The sequence below is a fragment of the Thalassophryne amazonica genome, chromosome 12 (genome assembly GCF_902500255.1).
Source record: "Thalassophryne amazonica chromosome 12, fThaAma1.1, whole genome shotgun sequence".
Taxonomy (NCBI): domain Eukaryota; kingdom Metazoa; phylum Chordata; class Actinopteri; order Batrachoidiformes; family Batrachoididae; genus Thalassophryne; species Thalassophryne amazonica.
The window spans coordinates 44,200,630-44,220,574 of record NC_047114.1 but is presented as its reverse complement, the minus strand read 5'-3'; the positions used below and the strand labels follow the sequence as shown (position 1 = coordinate 44,220,574).

Genomic DNA, 19,945 nt, shown 5'->3' with positions numbered 1-19,945 from the left:
AGCTAAGCAGGGTAGGTCTTAATTAGTTATTGGATGGGAGACCACTTGAAAGATCAGGGCTGTGTGAGTTTCTTTGGGTAAAACTGGACTTGCATCAGGAAGGGCATCCGGTGTAAAATTTGTACCAAATCCCAATGTGGACCTGGGCTGGGTGACCGGGTCTGCTGTAGGTGATACTTAATAAATGGGGGCAGACAAGAGACAAATAACAATATGGCTGTCTAGGGATTAGGCATTTTATCAAATATGTTGGAACTATCAAAATTTGTAGATGTGTAGCCCTATTGTCTTTGATGCTTCAATTGGCAACTGGGGAGGTAATGGTCTAGTGGTTAAGGCATTGGGCTTGAGACCAGAAGATCCTTGGTTCAAATCCCAGCCAGACTGGAAAATCACTAAGGGCCCTTGGGCAAGGTCTTTAATCCCCTATTGCTCCCGGTAGTGAGCGCCTTGAATGTGAGGCATTAGTTGTAAAGACGCTTTGAGCGTCTGATGCAGATGGAAATGTGCTATATAAATGCAGTCCATTTAATGACGTGTCTGTTAGATAAATTATACTGTTTATCATTTATTATCACCGATTAACATCTCATTTGCAAATTGTTCTTTCTGTATGTTAAAAATCTGCAAACTGTTTTCTTTTAGATAGTCACAGCTGCAGCCTGTTTATAGTTTTTAGCAAGCTTCAGCAAAACCACTCACTTTGTACCTAAGATCAGGAAGGATTCAGTTGTTTGCAAACGTATCTGCACATGACTAATGGCACAATGAATGATTCAGTTGATTACAAACGTATGACTAATAAGTACATGTTGTAACTCACTCCTCTTTTATCTTTGTTTTCCTTATACAATAAAAGAGCCTCGCAAGGATATCACAGTTGGAGAAGCTGCACGAAGCTGCCAGCCTCTGCTGTTTCTCTCCCTTGCAAAGCTTACTAAAGACATCCCAACTCTCTGTCTGGTTCTTTCTCGTATGTCTAGCCGAGGTCAATCCTGACATATTTTCTGGTGCTGTGACCTGGATGTCAACATACCCGTCTGCTGTGACCAGAGGATGACAGACCGAAGCCCGTCGACGGCCGGCTCCATAGGGAGACCGAAGGAATGTCCCGGTGAGTGAATTCTCGACCTGGCCGGTCCTTACAGCCTCACCCTCTGGCCGCAGCGGTGGATTGACGACATCCGAACAGGAAAAAAATCAACGAACCAGACAGATGAGTAAGTAAATTCTTTTATGGTCTAACAGGGTCAGGACTGAGGTCAAATTTGACAGGGTCAAATTAGAAAACGGTTACAGGGTGACTGTTAATGACGCGACAGGGTCATGTCAGTAAAATCTTATATGGACTAACAAGGTCAGGACTAAGTTCAAATTTGACAGGGTCAAATTAGAAAACAGTTACAGGGTGACTGTTAAAAAGACATGACAGGGTCATGTCAGAACAAAAAGTCCACTATATGACCAAAGAAAACAGTTACAGGGTAACTGTTAAAAAGACATGACACGGTCATGTCAGAACAAAAAGTCCACTATATGACCAAAGAAAACAGTTACAGGGTAACTGTTAAAAAGACATGACACGGTCATGTCAGAACAAAAAGTCCACTATATGACCAAAGAAAACAGTTACAGGGTGACTGTTAAAAAGACGTGACAGGGTTACGCCAGAACATCAAAGTCCACTATATAACCAAATTAAGATCAAAGACCACTATAAGATCAAAGTACTAGCAAAATACCATCAACATAACATCAAAAGACGTCTAAGAGTGTGAAAAGTAATAGTGATCAAATTTACGCAGGATTTTACAACAGGATGCGACAAAATACAGCTGTCTAAACGAATGAAAGTGATTTTTATGAATGTGACCTGTATAAATGGAATGACAGACAATTGAAGCACTGGACTCCTGACATCCCCCATTCCAGGGGACAAAAACGAAGAGTCTCTGTAAATTGTGAAATCATTCATTTGCACCACACCTGTTTGTGATGAACGACGTAACTGGAAAGATACATTAGGTAAGATCATTCACCTTCTCCGGGAGGTTGAAGTAATGATGCTTTCCAGCTAAACTGTTAACCAAACAGTACAAGGGGAGAAAATAAATTGTCTGTTTAGGATTCCCTAGGAATCAACACCCACAGACGACCAAAATGGGGAATACACAATCGTGTTGCTATTGTTGCACAAAAAACAATTCACCTGAAGGTGATGTTAAATTTATGATAAAATGCGATCCAGGACAGGAATATGTGGAAAAATGGAAGAGAAAACACGACTTCGAGGGCAAACTGATTGTGTCGGAGTGTGAGACACTATCAGACAAAATAACTGCGGAAGCAGCAAGAAAGAAGGAGGGAGTGAGAAAAGACCAAAAATTGATAGAATTTAATATACTAATATATATAATATACTAGATGAACAGGTTGAAGCACTTAATGGGCGTATTAAAACCAAATTCCAATGTAAAACAAATTATGATGTTATTGCTTCAACCAAAGGTCCATCTCAAAGGAAGGGCCCCACTCCATCAGCCCCTCCCTTTGAAAAGACTAGAAGCTGCAAAAAACTGCAGCATTTAAATCAGATGACATTCCTGTCACACCAACTAACAGGCAGGATAACTCTGACAATGACAATTTGGATTCAGTGGACATTTGTGGAGCATGGACAATAGAGTATGAAAGACAAACCCACCATCACTTTGGTGGTAAACGGTTCTCCGTTTGAGTTCTTGTGTGATACGGGCGCATGTGGAACAGTGAACACTGCTCCTAAAGCAAGAGTCACACAATAAAATTTATGTGAAATCAGCTAATGGTATGACTAAACAAGAAGTAATGTTGAAACCAGTGAACATTGCTGATCCAGACACCCACCGTGAAATAAACAAACCCATTGTCTTTTCTCCAACATGTCCAGTGAATCTCCTGGGACGTGACTTGTTACAAAGTCTAAAGATTGGCATCCTCCCAACTTCAGGAGGAATGAAAGTGGTCAGACTGACTACAGATGACATATTTTATGACGCCACAGAAGCAATTAGATACTCGCTGGACCTGACGGACATGACACAGGCTTCATGCCTACTTCAGAAAGGCTGTAAAGCAATTGACTGATTTACAGCATGCACTCCATCCTGAAGTTATTGTTAAAGTGAGTGTGAAAAATGATTTTTTTTTTCTTCTGAGAAATTGACAAAAAAATCCTTCAGAAATATTGACTGTAGTAAAACTTTGAAAAGTAGAGTTTCCTGACATGATAGTGTTTTTTTTTTTATGCTGTTGTGAAATCGCCTTACCACATTGTTGAAGCACGTCAGCTGCTGTCACACATCTGCAGAACTGATTGCACTTTGCAGATGTGCAGCACACACTAAAGGTACTGATTGTTTCCAATGGCAACCGTTTAGCTGATACTGTCGCCAAAACACCATTGACCTTGATGTACTTAAATCACGCCATGACGCCTCACACAATGAAAACATTCATGGTTGACAAAAGGTGCTCTCTTTCGCGATGATTTGTACATTTACCAGGAAAAACCTATCCTGCCAAAATCCTTGTTTGATACCGCTGCTATGGTTACACATGGACAGAGCCATGTGTCCACAGGAGGGATGGTATCACAAGTAAATCGTGTTTTTTCAACTTTCTGATTCAATGTTTATGCACAAACATACTGCAAGAAATGTTTGATCTGCGTAAAAAAACAACCCACAAGACAATGAGACGTTTTCTTAAAACTTTTTCTGAATGAAACAAAGCCACAAATAACACTAACTGACTATCCAGTAAAAAGCTGTTATTTTACCTAATAATTTGCGTCTTTTCCAGTTAAACGCTTTATTTTTACCCACATTTAAATGTGTCGTTTAAAGTTCAAAGAACGTCTGTGTGCTCTGAGCAAATTTAAATGTTTTGTGGACGGACGCGTCAAACTTTTATGTTTGAAAACACAAAAGTGAATTCTTTTAGTCTCCTCAAGTATCCGCTTCAGCCAAGCTGGAAAGCGAACGTGATTTATGACCTGTGACAAGCTACAGTCTCATATCGGCGTGCTAAAAAGCAGCCAAACAACTATTAGCCGCTAACACGCGAGCTAACTTACCTTTAAAATAAGAAACGATTAAATTCGTCAGCGCAAACTAACGTCGATCAATTGAAGGGAAGCTAACGAACAGAAACGTCGAGTCCGCCTACCGACTTTAAATGTAACACGATAAAATTTAACAGCACGACAGCACATGGGCTAAGCTAGGCCACGCTACGCTAAGCTAACTCTGCTAACTCACTCGGAAAACTTTAGAAAGTCACCAAGCCCCTGTTGAAGAGCATTGTAAAAGGTTGCAGTGCTTTAACACAGTCGTAGACCAGACCAAAGCAGCCAGAAGAATTTATTTCTTCTCAAAGTGTCGATAAAAAAGCCCGCTTGGAACTTCGGACAGAACAGGAAGCCCTCCTTGAGACTCCAAGCCTATTGAACAAGTGATCCCACCTACAGGTGGAGGATCGTATTGCATCCTTTTCGGCTTCAAAGGCATTGAGCCGAACTTGTAAATAGTTGACCAGCTTCCTTGTGTGAATACTTGACAGTGATCAGTGAAACTTATTAAACTGATTAAGCTGGTATGATGCTGATTCCAATTGAAAAAACAGTGTTAGTGATTAACTCCTTCACTTTAATAAATTGAGATAACACATCTCTAAAATCAAATTCATTTGGATTCTAATTAATGACAATTGTCTAATTCTTTGACTTACACTGATTCTGCTTTTAGCGAAGTAATCCTACAACCTAACGGAGGATTATCTAAAGCCAATATTTTAATTGAAGCAGTTCTACAACTGAATTAATGAATTCTTACTTAAACAGTTCTTTTTATCAAGGTTATAAAAAGGAAAAACTGGTCCAGCCCACGGTGGGAAGGCCCGTTCCAAGTGTTGCTGATCACACCAACAGCCGTGAAGATCGTTGAAAGACCATCATGGATACATCTAAGTCACTGTAAGCTGCAGTGTGTGCCTATTACCACAAACGAGTAAGGGGAAGTCTGACTACAAAGGGGATTCACCGTATAGTGGTGTCTCGTCTCAGCGTCAGTGAAGCAGGGAGATCCTTACTCACTTAGAGTGGTCTATAGCTGACGCTGTGGCCTAGCACCAATGACTGATCCGCAGAGTACACCCAACCCACATGCCAAGCGCCGTGGTTGTGGGCGAGTCTGGCAGACAGTCTGGTGTGTTGTGATCTTAGCATGTTTCTGTCTACTGGGACACCTCTTCTGGCAGATGTGGGAACGACCTCCTCCGTCTGAAACGCTCCTGATGAATCAGCTCCCGTTCAACCTCTCACCCGAAGAGAAATACGATACATAGACCACCCTGATGAACCACAACATCCTTACCACACCAACATGTGGTGGCGCTACGTAAATTACACTTCACATCTAGTGAACTGTACCAACTGTCATGTCTGTACACATATGCCTGTTTCCACCACACATAATGGACTACATGCAACTCCAACGTCTCAAGCTAATACTGATTGTTTGATAGGCCTGTCAACCTACCCAGGAAATTATTCTGTACCTCTGAACAAAACCATTGTGTCTCCCTTGGAGGGAAAGAACTGTACCGGTTCCGGTTTACCTCCTATGTTATCATGGCCCCAGGTGCAGGACCCCCTACTGATAACTGATTTAAAGCCTTATCATAGCTTTGATTATTGCGTAATTGGGAATGGCTCAAACCTGCTTGGGTGGCTCCCACCTCACTCCTGCAATTTAACCTACACCTTCTGTGATTATGTAAATCAAACAGCAAAAAATGAATGCGACAGAAATAAAACCTGTAAACAGATAACACCCAGTGGAATAAGGCTCACCTCGTCAGGGACGCAGACCATTTCTGGTATAACACCACCCAGGCCCCTTACGTTAAGCGCTGTTACTGTGCAGCCATAGTGCCAACCCAGAAGGGCACTAGAGCCCTCACTGATTATTATTGGCTATGCGGGACCAATGTTTACGCTCACCCCAATTGGGGTGGAAGATGTGGAATGATTAATTTACGCGAACCAGTAGTACATATTTCTAAAGATCAATGGTCCAAAGCCACCGTCAAGTTCCCTGAACCACATAATGTTCGCATTAAACGAGAACTGTCTGATACCAGCCATATTCCTAGTGATAAAAGAATATTTAATCAGGGATGGAGGTCACTATTCGGCATGCTTCCACATGTTGGGGTCAACCTCGTAGCTCTAGAAGTTGAGTTCACCCGCTGGAAGTTTCTGCAGTTCATGAACTCCACACTTGAGATGGCCAACGCAACCACCGAGGAAATTAGGGCCCTGCGACTGATGGTACTACAAAACCGTACGGTTCTTGATCAGCTGACCGCACCCTCTGGTGGAGTGTGTGCTTTAGTGGGCACAGCGTGCTGTACCTTTATCCCGGACAACACAGCTGACGGAGGTGCCATCACCCGCGCCCGACAAGAGATGACAGAGGTCCGTGACTCTGTCCAAGCAACAATGTCATCACCTAGCTGGAGTTTCTGGTCATGGTTTACATCAGGAAGTTGGTGGCAACTTCTACTACGAGCTTTAACCCCTCTGTTGATCATTGTTGCAGTTTTTGCACTCTTATTTTGCTGCATAGTGCCTTGCCTCTGTTCCATGATTGTAAAATTAGTCTCCAACGCCTTTGTCCAATGTAATGTCATACAGCGAGACCTCCATCGAGAGGCTACCCATTTCCAACCATTGTCGACCGATGATATTGAGCAGGAACCAGAGTATGATGTCCGCTAATCGCCATATGCAGATGCCCAGCCTATCAACCACCTGATTACGAGTTTGATATTCCTGAGGTTCTGACACCGCCCAGGAAACAATCAGAGACACCACATAATGATTCAAATTCTTTATCATTGGTTCACTGTCATTTTGCCTTCCTGTTTTTGGTTACTATATTCATCTCCGCATTCGTCTATGATGTTACAACTGAAAATGTTCTTAACAAGTGGTTGTGATTAATGTATTGGATGTGGTTGAGATGTAATAAATGATAAAACAGGAGGGATATGTTAGATAAATTATACTGTTTATCATTTATTATCACCGATTAACATCTGCTCATTTGCAAATTGTTCTTTCTGTATGTTAAAAATCTGCAAACTGTTTTCTTTTAGATAGTCACAGCTGCAGCCTGTTTATAGTTTTTAGCAAGCTTCAGCAAAACCACTCACTTTGTACCTAAGATCAGGAATGATTCAGTTGTTTGCAAACGTATCTGCACATGACTAATGGCACAATGAATGATTCAGTTGATTACAAACGTATGACTAATAAGTACATGTTGTAACTCACTCCTCTTTTATCTTTGTTTTCCTTATACAATAAAAGAGCCTCGCAAGGATATGACAGTTGGAGAAGCTGCACGAAGCTGCCAGCCTCTGCTGTTTCTCTCCCTTGCAAAGCTCACTAAAGACATCCCAACTCTCTATCTGGTTCTTTCTTGTATGTCTAGCCGAGGTCAAACCTGACATGTTGTGTGGGCCGCTGAAGAGGAGGTACTGCTGGCCCACCACCAAAAGATGGCACCCTGCTTGAAGTGCGGGCTTCAAGCACGAGAGGGCGTCGGAGCGACCAGGAGTGACAGCTGTCACTCATCAACCGTACCAGCTGTCACTCATCCACTACTCATCACCACCACCATAAAGGCCGGACTGCAACTCCACCTCCCCGCTGAGAAATCAACTACCATTCAGGTAATTTTCTCTGCTGACTAAAATTCGAGTATTAGTCTGATCTCTTTTTGCAGCCGTTTTCCTGGGACGGATACCCTGTCTGTGGAGTTGGCGTTTGGTGTGGACTGCGATGGCTTCGCCTCACACCCCACCCAGATAAGTGGTTATCTCAGGAGCTGCACGAGTGTGTGATTGGAGGTGGAGGTTCTCCCTCCTTTACTGAATACAGACTGTGGGATTACTGAGTGTGCGACCTCACACTCATCTGGACTGTCTCTGTTCTGTGCCAGCAGTACCGGGTCTGACTGCTGAAGACAGCGGCCACCTGGGGCGCAGGGCTTGGCGGCTCCGGTGTTCTTCAGCTCCGTTGGCGGTGGAAGCTGTGTGGATCTGGCTTTTCTCTCGCCAGGCGTCTTCTATCGTTGAGCCTGCCCACACGTCACCTGGTGTATGATTGACAGTCACTGTATTGTTATTGTTTGTACATCGTTGTGTGATTCACAACATTAAATTGTTACTTTTTGGCTTATCCATTGTCCGTTCATTAACGCCCCCTGTTGTGGGTCCGTGTCACGACACTTTCACAACACATATTTTTTGGTGCCGTGACCCGGATGTCAACATACCCGTCTGCTGTGACCAGAGGATGACAGACCGTAGCCCGTCGACGGCCGGCTCCATAGGGAGACCGAAGGAAAGTCCCGGTGAGTGAATTCTCGACCTGGCCGGTCCTTACAGCCTCACCCTCTGTCTGGTTTTTTCTTGTATGTCTAGCTGAGGTCAAACCTGACAGTGTCACACTGCCAAAATGTTGTGGCTGAAGTTCCCTCACAAGATAAGTGATACTCCTCATCCGAGTTTCTCAACACAACTTTTCATTTGACACAGTCATTCCAGTGATATCAAAGGATGTTGTCATCAAGGTCATTAGCAGTGCTTCCTAAAGTGTGGGCTACATCCCCCTGTTGGGCCATGGCAGTACAGTAGAGGTCATTAAATATAAATAAAAATGTCTTTGAGTTTGAAGTTTAAAATGACTTAAAATTTTAAACTAATCAGAAGTAATAAAGCAAAGCAATCACATCTAAATGATGTGTTCTCCTCATTTCTTTCACCAGTTTTAAAATAATATATATTAAAATACTTCACTTTAAACAAAGTGAGGCTGATGCACCCTATTGATGATCTGTGTGAATAAAATAGACTCTGGATGGTTGCTGTGCTGCATGCTGGCCAAAGGGAGTGCTCTGTCAAGTCTTGTTGCAAAAAATTACCCATCATTCTAATTCAGACCTTTGAAAAGATGGGATGACAGGTCTCTTGATAGCACGTAACTTGTAAACAAGCAGAATCCATCATAGGGTGATTTCATTCTGTAAAAATGTGAGAAGGGGGAGATGTGGTCTCAGTAAATTCCCATTGATGTGCTGATCTGTGGGCAGCACAGTGACTTAGTCACTGTCATGGGTTCAATTCCCACCTGTGGCCTTTCTGCATGTTCTCCCCGTGTTTGCGTGGGTTTCCTCCGGGTGCTCCGGTTTCCTCCCACATCCAAAGACATGCAGGTCAGGTGGATTGGACTCTTTAAATTATCCATAGGTGTGCAAGTGGGTGTGACTTTGTTTGTTTGTCTGTTTGTGGCCCTGTGACAGACTGGCATCCTGTCCTGGGTGTACCCCGCCTCAAGCTCTATGACTGCTGGAATAGGCTCCAGCCCCCCGCGACCCTTAATTGGACTAAGCGGTTGAAGATGAGTGAGTGTGAGTGCTGATCTGCAAACATACTGCAGGAGCAAAAAAATTAGAAGGCATCAAGTAGCAGTAAAAAGGCACAGGCAATGAATATGGGGTAGGAGAAAATAAATAAACATGGAAATGAATAAGGCAGTTAATAAATCAGAAAAAATAACAGAAATCGATCTAAATAGAAAATAATTTCAGAGAAGTAAATAATGTGTTAAATAAATTAATCCATTTTATTTATCCATTGTTCAATTCCTCCACTGCAAAGGCTATTTTAAGATTTATTTTCAAATGAAGCGCCACATTTATTTGATAATCAGGGATTTAATTCATACATTTATTTATTTATTTGTGCATTGATACTCATCCCTATGGAATGGAAAAATATAAAGTGATATTAGAACTAATCAAGAAAATTTTATGGAAATTAGTTTATTAGCAGGGATGTCTGTGTTAAAGCTTCTTTCTAAACAACATTTCTGGTCTTGTTATCTTTCACATATGTAAAGAGGGTTTCTGCAGAACAGCTTTAAATGTCTGTCCCTGAGACTAAGTGAGGGAAGGTTAGTTTCTGAGGGCATCAGTGGAAGTGACATAACTTACGTAACTTAAATCTTAATATACTCTTACCATACTAATCATGATTAAATCCATCCATCCATCTTCTACCGCTTAGTCCAATTAAGGGTCACGGGGGGCTGGAGCCTATCCCAGCAGTCATAGAGCGCGAGGCGGGGTACACCCAGGACAGGACGCTAGTCTGTCGCAGGGCCACAAATAGACAAACAAACACAGACACACCCACACACACCCCTACGGACAGTTTTAAAGATTCCAATCCACCTTACCTGCATGTCTTTGGATGTGGGAGGAAACCGGAGCACCCGGAGGAAACCCACGCAAACACGGGGAGAACATGCAAACTCCACACAGAAAGACCACGGAATCGAACCCACAACCTTCTCGCTCTGAGGCAACAGTGCTAACCACTAAGCCACCGTGCTGCCATCATGATTAAATATTAGTCTAAAATTATTAGTCTAAATATTAGTCTGCATGAAATTCACTCATGACAGCAATACTTTCTTGTCAAAAATAACTAGGCAATGCATCAAAATTTCATCAAATTAAGTGAATAACAGCTCACTAAATGGACAAATATGATATGAAAGTGATGAAAGGTTCATAATGATCTTTTTTGTTTGTTTGTTTGTTTTGTGTGTGTGTGTGTGTTTGGAGAAGTATGATTACTGAGAAACAGCTGATAACCTTACACTGTCTTCAAAGTTTTGGTAAATTTTCACATTTTGAAAGTGTTTTGCCAATCTGATTTACCAGGTTATAGCCTACGGCATTTCAGTGCTTTCTTTTCCCCACAAATTGTAGCCATGTATTTTACACTTTGCTTTATATAGATATTTTACATCACTACTCTTAGCTTCATAGTGGAGTAGTGCAGACAAGGATTTTCTTTCACCAAAACAGATCATATCCAGGCTTGCATCTCAGCTGTACCTTCTGGCAATTTGTAGCTAAACTTTCAGGTCTTCTTTTTAAGAATAGCCTCCTCTATACCACTTCATCATGAAGATGGATAACTGGTGTTACAAAATGCAAAGCTTGCACTGTGCATAATTTCTCCAATCACAGCCACGTACGCCTATAACTTCTGGGTTGTCAGGGTGTCTTGGTGGCTTTCCTCACTCTTCTACTTTTTGCACAGTCACTCAGTTTTTGAGAGCTGTCTACTCCACACAGATTTACCATAGAGTGCCATATTGTTTGTATTTCTTTGTAATTGATGTAAATAAAGTCCAAAACATATTCAGTGGCAACTTTACCATCAGAGAGCCTCGTCCACAACTACTACAAAAGACTCGAAGCTGTCGTTGATGTTAAAGGGGGCAATACACAGTATTAAGAACAGGGGGATGTAAACTTTGAATCAGGTTCATTTGGGTAGTTCTCTTGTCATTATGATTTAAAAAGAGTAAACCTGCTTGTTTGACAATAAATGGCCTCACCCAACCACTAACTGTGAATGAAAAAAAAAGGTTTTGTGTTATCATTCATATTTTCTGAAAAATGGGCAAAAAAAAAAAAAAAAAGTCTGCCAGGGTATGTAAACCTTTGAGCTCACCTGTAACTGTGCTGGATCCTTTCTGCTGTGTGACCTGCTTCTAGTGCCTTTTGCTTCATGCTTTTCAGAATAACGCTGTTTTGTTTGTATCTCAGGTTAAATCTTAAGTGGTTTCTAAAGTTAGCTATCTTTTTAGCAGTCTTTTCCAACTTACGTACCAGTGCAAGGGCCTCATGCCCACAGTTGGTCACAAAATGTTTCTGTGAAGGCCAGGTCAGACTACCAGAGCAAGAAATTTAGCTGAGGAAGCTTCTGCAATTAGAAGCGAAACGTCCTCACGTCAAGCAACCCAGTCCAGTCGAAGATTCAAGCTTCTCTACTATGGAAACTACCTGGACAACTGAGAGCCTACACAGAAACACTCTGCCTTAGACGAGCTGCTGAACTCTGAAATGACACATGCGCAGTGGAAGCAGGGTGGACCAATTTTTCTGTGACACCGGTTTAAAGTGGTTTCTGCTGAAACCTCCATCCTCCAAATGGTTTGTGCTGACACTCCATACTCCACCCGGGAATTAGTGTAATGTTTTGTTTTCGGCTGCAATCACCAAAGCAGTCGCGAAAAGTGCATTTTTTTTCGGTTCTCAGTGGAGAAGGGAAGACGAGGCAAATAGGAGAGTTCATGTCAGTAAGTGTTAGCCTACACAGCTAACCAGTGGTCTCTCACCTGCACAACTGCCTCGACATGTTTGTGCTCTGGGTCATGAACAAACCATAACACATGTCCACTTTCCACCGCATCATCACTTTTTTTCTTTGCGTTTTCACTGTGATTTCACCTTGTAATTTACCCCAAAATTCAGCATAAGCACTGTGTTTCTGTCCCCGGAAGAAAGAAATTACGTAAAATGTGTCATATTTTACCCCTTTAATACCTGCCGTCAAACGAGACTGCGCTGCCCATAATGGCAGGTTTAATCCTCCATATACAGGTGGGTTAGCTGTCATGTAAGAAAGCGACCTTTAAAAAAAAAAGCAAAGGTTTTAAACAAAATGCGAGATGTTACATTATCTAATAGATGACGATGCTGCATCAAAAGTGATAAAATATGGACTTCATGGTCAGTCTTGCAGATTAATATTTACACTATGCAGTGTTTTATTTTGAAAGGTTCCGCTGAAGTTTTTTTTTTTCTTTTTTCTTTTTTCTTTTTCCGTTCCGCTGAAAGTGAAAGAGGCATGAGTATCGCCGGGCTGTCAGAGTGAAGTTAAAACTTTTAACGCAACTTATGCTAATTTTTCTCTTTAAAAGAAAAACTGTAAAGATAAAAAGGTGTATATTTACTTCTTGAGCGTATGCTGAGAGGCGACTCCTCAGTGGTAAGTTATTTTTTTTTTGTTTCCTAAAGTCCACAGATTGAATCTAAGTGACTGTAAAAGGGACGTCTGTGTATTTACCACATATATTTAGTCACGGTTTTCCTCATGTAAGGCGTTATCTGAAAATGCGAGTTAGTTGGAAATGTTCGTGGTGAAACGTGACGTCATCATTACGTATTTGTCCAAAGAGATAAGAGAATATAATATATAATAGCTTTGAGAATGCTTCAAAGCTCCAGACTCATTATGCAATTCATTCCACACGATGTATTCGGGAATTTTGGAGGCCTTTAGCTTTTATTGTCATGTAATTATAGTCGAGGTTGAGCTTCATAGTGGAGTAGAGCAGAATTTTCTTCCAACAACACAGATCAAATTTAGGCTTGAATCTCTGATTTACCTTCTGGCAAATTGTAGCTGAGGACCAGTCAGGGCTGGACTGGGGAAATTTTTCAGGCCGGGCATTTTTAACCAAGACCAGGCTACCACCAGGTATCGAAGGGGGAAAAAAAATTAAGCCTGCTGTGACAGTGTTTTTTTTTTTTTTTTTTTTTTTGGTCCCTTAACCGATCAATGTGCACCAGGACACACATACATTTTAACACTATAGGAAGCATTATGAAAAGTTCTCCCGAAATACAGTTATCATAGGCTTATCAAAAGTACGATCTATTGACAGTAGGTCACATTACTTTTTAGACATAATAAGCTGTCATTTCATTCAGCCTTGTTATTTAAATTTAGAAATAGAAATTATATAAAAACATTTGTTATAGAAATACTGTAGGCTATACTATAAATAATATATCATTACTTGTGTGATACAATTCATCATATAAAGCAAGAAATGACTGGATGACTGGACCAGTGACTGGATACAAAGGTTGAACTTTTGAACTGCAATACACAAAAAGGCCACAAGATGGAGACAGTTGTCTATCTCACTACAAGCTACAAGTAACATCAAGGATTTCTTTTATTACCAATTTGTGTTGCTAATCAACTTAGAGAATGACTCTCAATTTAAAGTAAAATGTTAGGTATGTGAAATTATGCCAGGACTTGGGAAAATACATTTTAGACAGGGATGCCGTTATACCACGCCACTGCACCGCAGACTGTGCAAAACAGCATACTTCGTATGACCGACGCATGACCGTCACACAAATAGAATAAAGAATAAAGAAACAACCTGGCAGCGACAGCATGGTAGCTATCCATGCACACCATTTGCACAGGTTACATTGCTAGGTTAGGTTACGTGACTGGCAGAGTTAGCACGAACGAAAATAATATCCAACCTTAATTCATATCTGAGTGACCCAGTTAGACAGCACTTTACTTCGGACCAGAAGATCAGAATGTCTCTCTCACATACAGATGTCTGATTTATGAACAAGTTAGGTTGCTGTTCATCAATTAATAGCTGAAGTTAACCTTCACTTACCATCATGACCGTAGTGGTCCCTGCCTCACTTTATAGTCACCCTTTCTTGACTTCAAAGAAAATATACGAGGTCTGTCAATAAAGTATAGGTCCTTTTAATTTTTTTCAAAAACTATATGGATTTCATTCATATGTTTTTATGTCAGACATGCTTGAACCCTCGTGCGCATGCGTGAGTTTTTCCACGCCTGTCGGTGATGTCATTCGCCTGTGAGCACGCCTTGTGGGAGGTGTGGTCCAGCCCCCTCATTGGAATTCCTTTGTCTGAGAAGTTGCTGAGAGACTGGTGCTTTGTTTGATCAAAATTTTTTCGTGTGAACGGATTGCAGCGTCAGCTCGCAGCCGCCGCGACGCGCCGCCACTGGAAAAACACCTCCGTTGGAAGCCTTAAGGACAAGTTGGAACATGCCCAGCTGTTAAACAATTTCTCAGATACTCACTCCACTGAAAGCCATCAAAAGCCGCCTGGATTTTACAAATGGTTATCAACACGGAGGTGTTTTTCCTGTGGCGGCGCGTCGCAGCGGCTGCAAGCCGACGCTGCAATCCGTCGCTGCAATCCATCTGCACGTTTTTCATTAAAAAAATCTCCTTTAACAGTGGAATATCCGGATAAAATGCTGAAACCGACTTCTTCTGAAACTTCTCTGTTCTCTCACGACGTCCCGGGTCAACAGAGGCTTAAATGTGGAGGTTTTCAGCTTGAAACAGGCTGACAACGGCGCCTGGGAGGGCTGCGCGACGTCCCGCTCCGTGGGAAGTCCTTAAAGTGACAGTATCACTTCAAAATCTCTCATCAGCCATTAAAATTTTCACCGAAAACCAGCTGAATTTTTCGAACCGTGTCCACTTCGATGTGCCTCACAGGTTTTGAAAAAATTTTGATCAAACAAAGCGCCAGTCTCTCAGCAACTTCTCAGACAAAGGAATTCCAACGAGGGGGCTGGACCACACCTCCCACAAGGCGTGCTCACAGGCGAATGACGTCACCGACAGGTGTGGAAAAACTCACGCGTGCGCACGAGGGTTCAAGCATGTCTGACGTAAAACATATGAATGAAATCCATATACGAGGTCTGTCCGTAAAGTATCGTACCTTTTTATTTTTTCAAAAACTATATGGATTTCATTCATATGTTTTTACGTCAGACATGCTTGAACACCTCGTGCGCATGCGTGAGTTTTTCCACGCCTGTCGGTGACGTCATTCGCCTGTGAGCACGCCTTGTGGAAGGAGTGGTCCCGCCCCCTCGTCGGATTTTCATTGTCTGGAAATGGCGGAATGAAAAGGACTTTTTTCCATCAGAATTTTTTCAGAAGCTGTTAGAGACTGGCACCTGGAAACCATTCGAAAAATTTATCTGGCTTTCAGTGAAAATTTTACTGGCTTCACAGAGAATAAGGACTTTAACTACAGGTTTAAGGACCCCTTTAAAGGACGGTCGGTGCGCCGCGCTGCGAGCTGCGACGATGCGGCACAAACCACTGGATCATTTCTAAGCTGATGGCTCTGTGGATACGAGACCGTCGTGTGCTCTTTCTCTGGTTATCACAAGACCTGGACATCAGCCATTTTCCGGCAGATTTCACTTTTAACAAGAGATTTTGTCATGGAAAGCCCCTTAGAGGACAAGTTGGGACATGTCTATCTCGGCTTTCAGTGCTTACCAGTCGAGTGAGTATAAAAGAACTTGTGGAGAGCTGGACATGTTCCAACTTGTCCTCTAACACTCCGAAACGGAGGTGTTCCTTTGTCTCGCTTCATCAGCGAATCGGTCGTGACGCGCGAAGCTTCCGCGGGGCTTTCCATGACAAAATCTCTTGTTAAAAGTGAAATCTGCCGGAAAATGGCTGATGTCCAGGTCTTGTGATAACCAGAGAAAGAGCACACGACGGTCTCGTATCCACAGAGCCATCAGCTTAGAAATGATCCAGTGGTTTGTGCCGCATCGTCGCAGCTCGCAGCGCGGCGCACCGACCGTCCTTTAAAGGGGTCCTTAAACCTGTAGTTAAAGTCCTTATTCTCTGTGAAGCCAGTAAAATTTTCACTGAAAGCCAGATAAATTTTTCGAATGGTTTCCAGGTGCCAGTCTCTAACAGCTTCTGAAAAAATTCTGATGGAAAAAAAGTCCTTTTCATTCCGCCATTTCCAGACAATGAAAATCCGACGAGGGGGCGGGACCACTCCTTCCACAAGGCGTGCTCACAGGCGAATGACGTCACCGACAGGCGTGGAAAAACTCACGCATGCGCACGAGGTGTTCAAGCATGTCTGACGTAAAAACATATGAATGAAATCCATATAGTTTTTGAAAAAAATAAAAAGGTACGATTCTTTACGGACAGACCTCGTAGTTTTTGAAAAAAATAAAAAGGACCTATACTTTATTGACAGACCTCGTATACTTGTTTTATGAAAAGTAAAATAAAGACCTCTTTCTTGACCTCATATTTAACTGTTGACAGCACTGTAACAGTAAAACTTGTCATTTCTAACCTACATTGTTAATAAATGTAACTATTAAATTCTTTCTAACATTTTTCTAACATTTAAATTTTCTCTAAACATTTTACTTGTCGAAATTATTATTATTTTAAGTAGTATTAGTAGTTGTAGTAAAAAAAAGGCTTCAAAACTGGACCTTTAATCTAGGGGTGTTGTGAGGGGGGGACATTTCTGCCCCACGCCCCCATTACATCTGGATTTGCCCCTGCTTTGGTGTTTGAGCACAAAGAATGGATAACATTTATTTATGCAGAAAACATGACCAGATTTACAGGTCAGAAAGTTTTATTGCGTTTTCACATCATGCGCTCCCCAGAAAGAGAGTTTAGGTGCATTTGAGTAGAAAATAAGTGTTAGTTGTTGACACGTCGCGGAGCATCAGCTGTTTTAACGTGCAGATACGGAGCGGCTCAGCTCAGCTCTAAATAAAGGAGGAAAAAAAGCATAAAAATGTCTTTGTAAAGCTCAGTGCAGGTGTGCTGTTATCACCGCGCTTTAAGAGGTGACGACAGGTCGTAGCTGCTACAAAAAACCCAAAAAAAAACAAAAACGCGGCTGAAAAGCTCACAGCTCGCTTTACTTCTTAAAAAAAAAAAAAAAATCAGCAGGCCAGTAGGCCATCAGGCCACCGGGCAAATGCCCGGTGTGCAATACTATCAGTCCAGCGATGGGACCAGTGTTGCCACAGTTACTTTGATAAAGTAATCCAATTACTGATTACTGATTACTCCTTGAAAAAGTAACTTAGTTACTTTACTGATTACTCAATTGTAAAAGTAACTTAGATTACTAGTTACTTTTTTAGTTACTTTCCCCAGCTGCCGACAACAACCCTCTGCCACCTCAACATGACAATGACACCTGTTTTGCCAAAACTCACTTTATAGTCACCTTTTCTTCACTTCAATGAAAATAAATACTTGTTTTATAAAAAGTAAAATAATCTTTCTTGATCTCATATTTAACTGTTGACAGCACTGTAACAGTAAAACTTGCAATTTCTAACCTACATTGCTTATAAATGTAACTATTAAATTCTAACATTTAAATTCTCTATAAACATTTTACTTGTCAAAATTCTTATTATTTTAAGTAGTATTAGTAGTTGTAGTAAAAAAACGGCTTCAAAACTGGACCTTTAACCTAGGGGTGTTGTGGGGGGGGGCACATCCCTGCCCCACGCCCCCATTCCATCTGGATTCGCCCCTGCTTTGGCGTTTGAGCACAAAATATGGATAACATTTATTTAAGCAGAAAACATGACCAGATTTACAGGTAAGAAAGTTTTATTGTGTTTTTACATCATGTGGTCCTCAGAAAGAGATTTTAGGTGCATTTGAGTGGAAATTAGTGTTAGTTGTTGACGCGTCGCGGAGGATCAGCTGTTTTTAGCAGCAGATACGGAGCGGCTCAACTCAGACTTCTAAATAAAGGAGAAAAATAAAGCATAAAAATGACTTTGTAAAGCTCATTGCAGGTGTGCTGTTTTCACCGCGCTTTAAGAGGTGAGGACGAGTCGTAGCTGATGAAAAGCTCACAGCTCGCTTAAAGTGGGCAGTTCAGTCGAACCCCGACCTCCTGCCCACGGACCAAGTTTAATGCTGCTGTCGACCCACAATGCAAAAATAATAGTAACGCACAGTGACTTGGAGAAGTAACTTTAATCTGATTACTCATTTGGAAAGATTAACGCGTTAGATTACTCGTTACTAAAAAAGTGGTTAGATTAGAGTAACACGTTACTAAGTAATGCGTTACCGGCATTACTGCTGAGGACCCCCTGGTGATTCAAAATTCAAAACTTGTAATATGTGTAATTTCTCCAGTCGCAGCCACAGAAGCCTGTAACTTGCTCAGAGCTGTCTGAGGGTGTTGGTGACTTTCCTTACTTGTTTCCTTCTTACACAGTCCCTTATACCCCCATCACACATGTGCCGATTGAGGCCGAATGGCGTCAGAATGACACATCCGGCCACAGTCAGCAAGTATTGAGGTGCGGTCTGAAGACAGACGGACGAACGGGAGTCACTGAGCAGTCTACATATTTGGTCCCATTTGCTTTGCTTTCCCGAGTGTGTTGCACAGTTCAAAACACTCTTGGTGCTGCCGAGATGTGATGCACATCTGATGGCGGTCTGTGTGCACTTTGTGCGCCATCTGATCACAATCTACATCAGATCGTTTCAAATGCTGTTATGACGCCGTCAGAATATGTGGAGTGGGACCAATTTTGTAGACTTCTCAGAGACTGCCGTCCGTCCGTCTTCAGACCGCACCTCAATACTTCTCAGTTGTGGCCTGATGTGTCATTCTGACACCATTCGGCCTCAATTGCCGCATGTGTGACAGGGATATGAGTTTCTGAGAACTGTTTGCTCCACACAGATTTAACATAGAATGCCATACTGTTTGCATTTCTACATAATTGATGTAAGTAAAAACCAAGACATAGTCAGTGTCTTGGAAATGTTGATGTATCCATCTCCTGACTTGTCTGAAGAACATTGGATGTAAAAGTGATGGTTTGTATGTGTTATACTAAAGGGGGGACTTACTTATTCACACCATCATATTGACTATTAGATTTTTGATTTCTTTTAATTCATGATGTAGAGATTACTTTTCCCTGTGTGTTTGAAGGGCAGAATTTTAGAAATTTTAATATAAAAAGCCTGAATTTTTGTTTTGTTTTTTGATGTCCTAAAAAATTTCAAACGTGAAAGCTCAAGGGGCAATAACTTTTTCACAACACTGTACAACTTAGCTTCTGTTTGTCTGTTTCACACATTTTTATTCTCTTATTGTACATTTTATTCTACTTGCACATTTAATTTCCATATTTTATTACTGTGAATTATTCAGTGTTTAGTGTGTATTTATACATCTCGTACAGAGAGAGTGCATCTCAAGTCAAATTCCTTGTTTTCTGTGGATACTTGGTGAATAAAGGCTATTCTAATCCAATTACCTTTTTTCCACAAATCTGATTGGTTAATCATGTGAGATTTCAGACTGTATAAAATATTCAA

At 41.6% G+C, this 19,945-nt stretch overlaps 1 protein-coding gene across 2 annotated transcripts in view; it reads left to right on the top strand.

The window, feature by feature from the left end:
• Nucleotides 1-12,811: 12,811 nt before the first annotated feature.
• The window catches only part of casp8 (caspase 8, apoptosis-related cysteine peptidase), a 59,236-nt gene continuing 52,102 nt past the window's right edge, over nt 12,812-19,945 (top strand). For both annotated transcript variants that reach the window (XM_034183651.1, XM_034183650.1), the window contains exon 1: nt 12,812-12,963. The gene's annotated coding sequence lies outside the window, so the exon portion shown is untranslated. The remainder of the gene's footprint in view (nt 12,964-19,945) is intronic.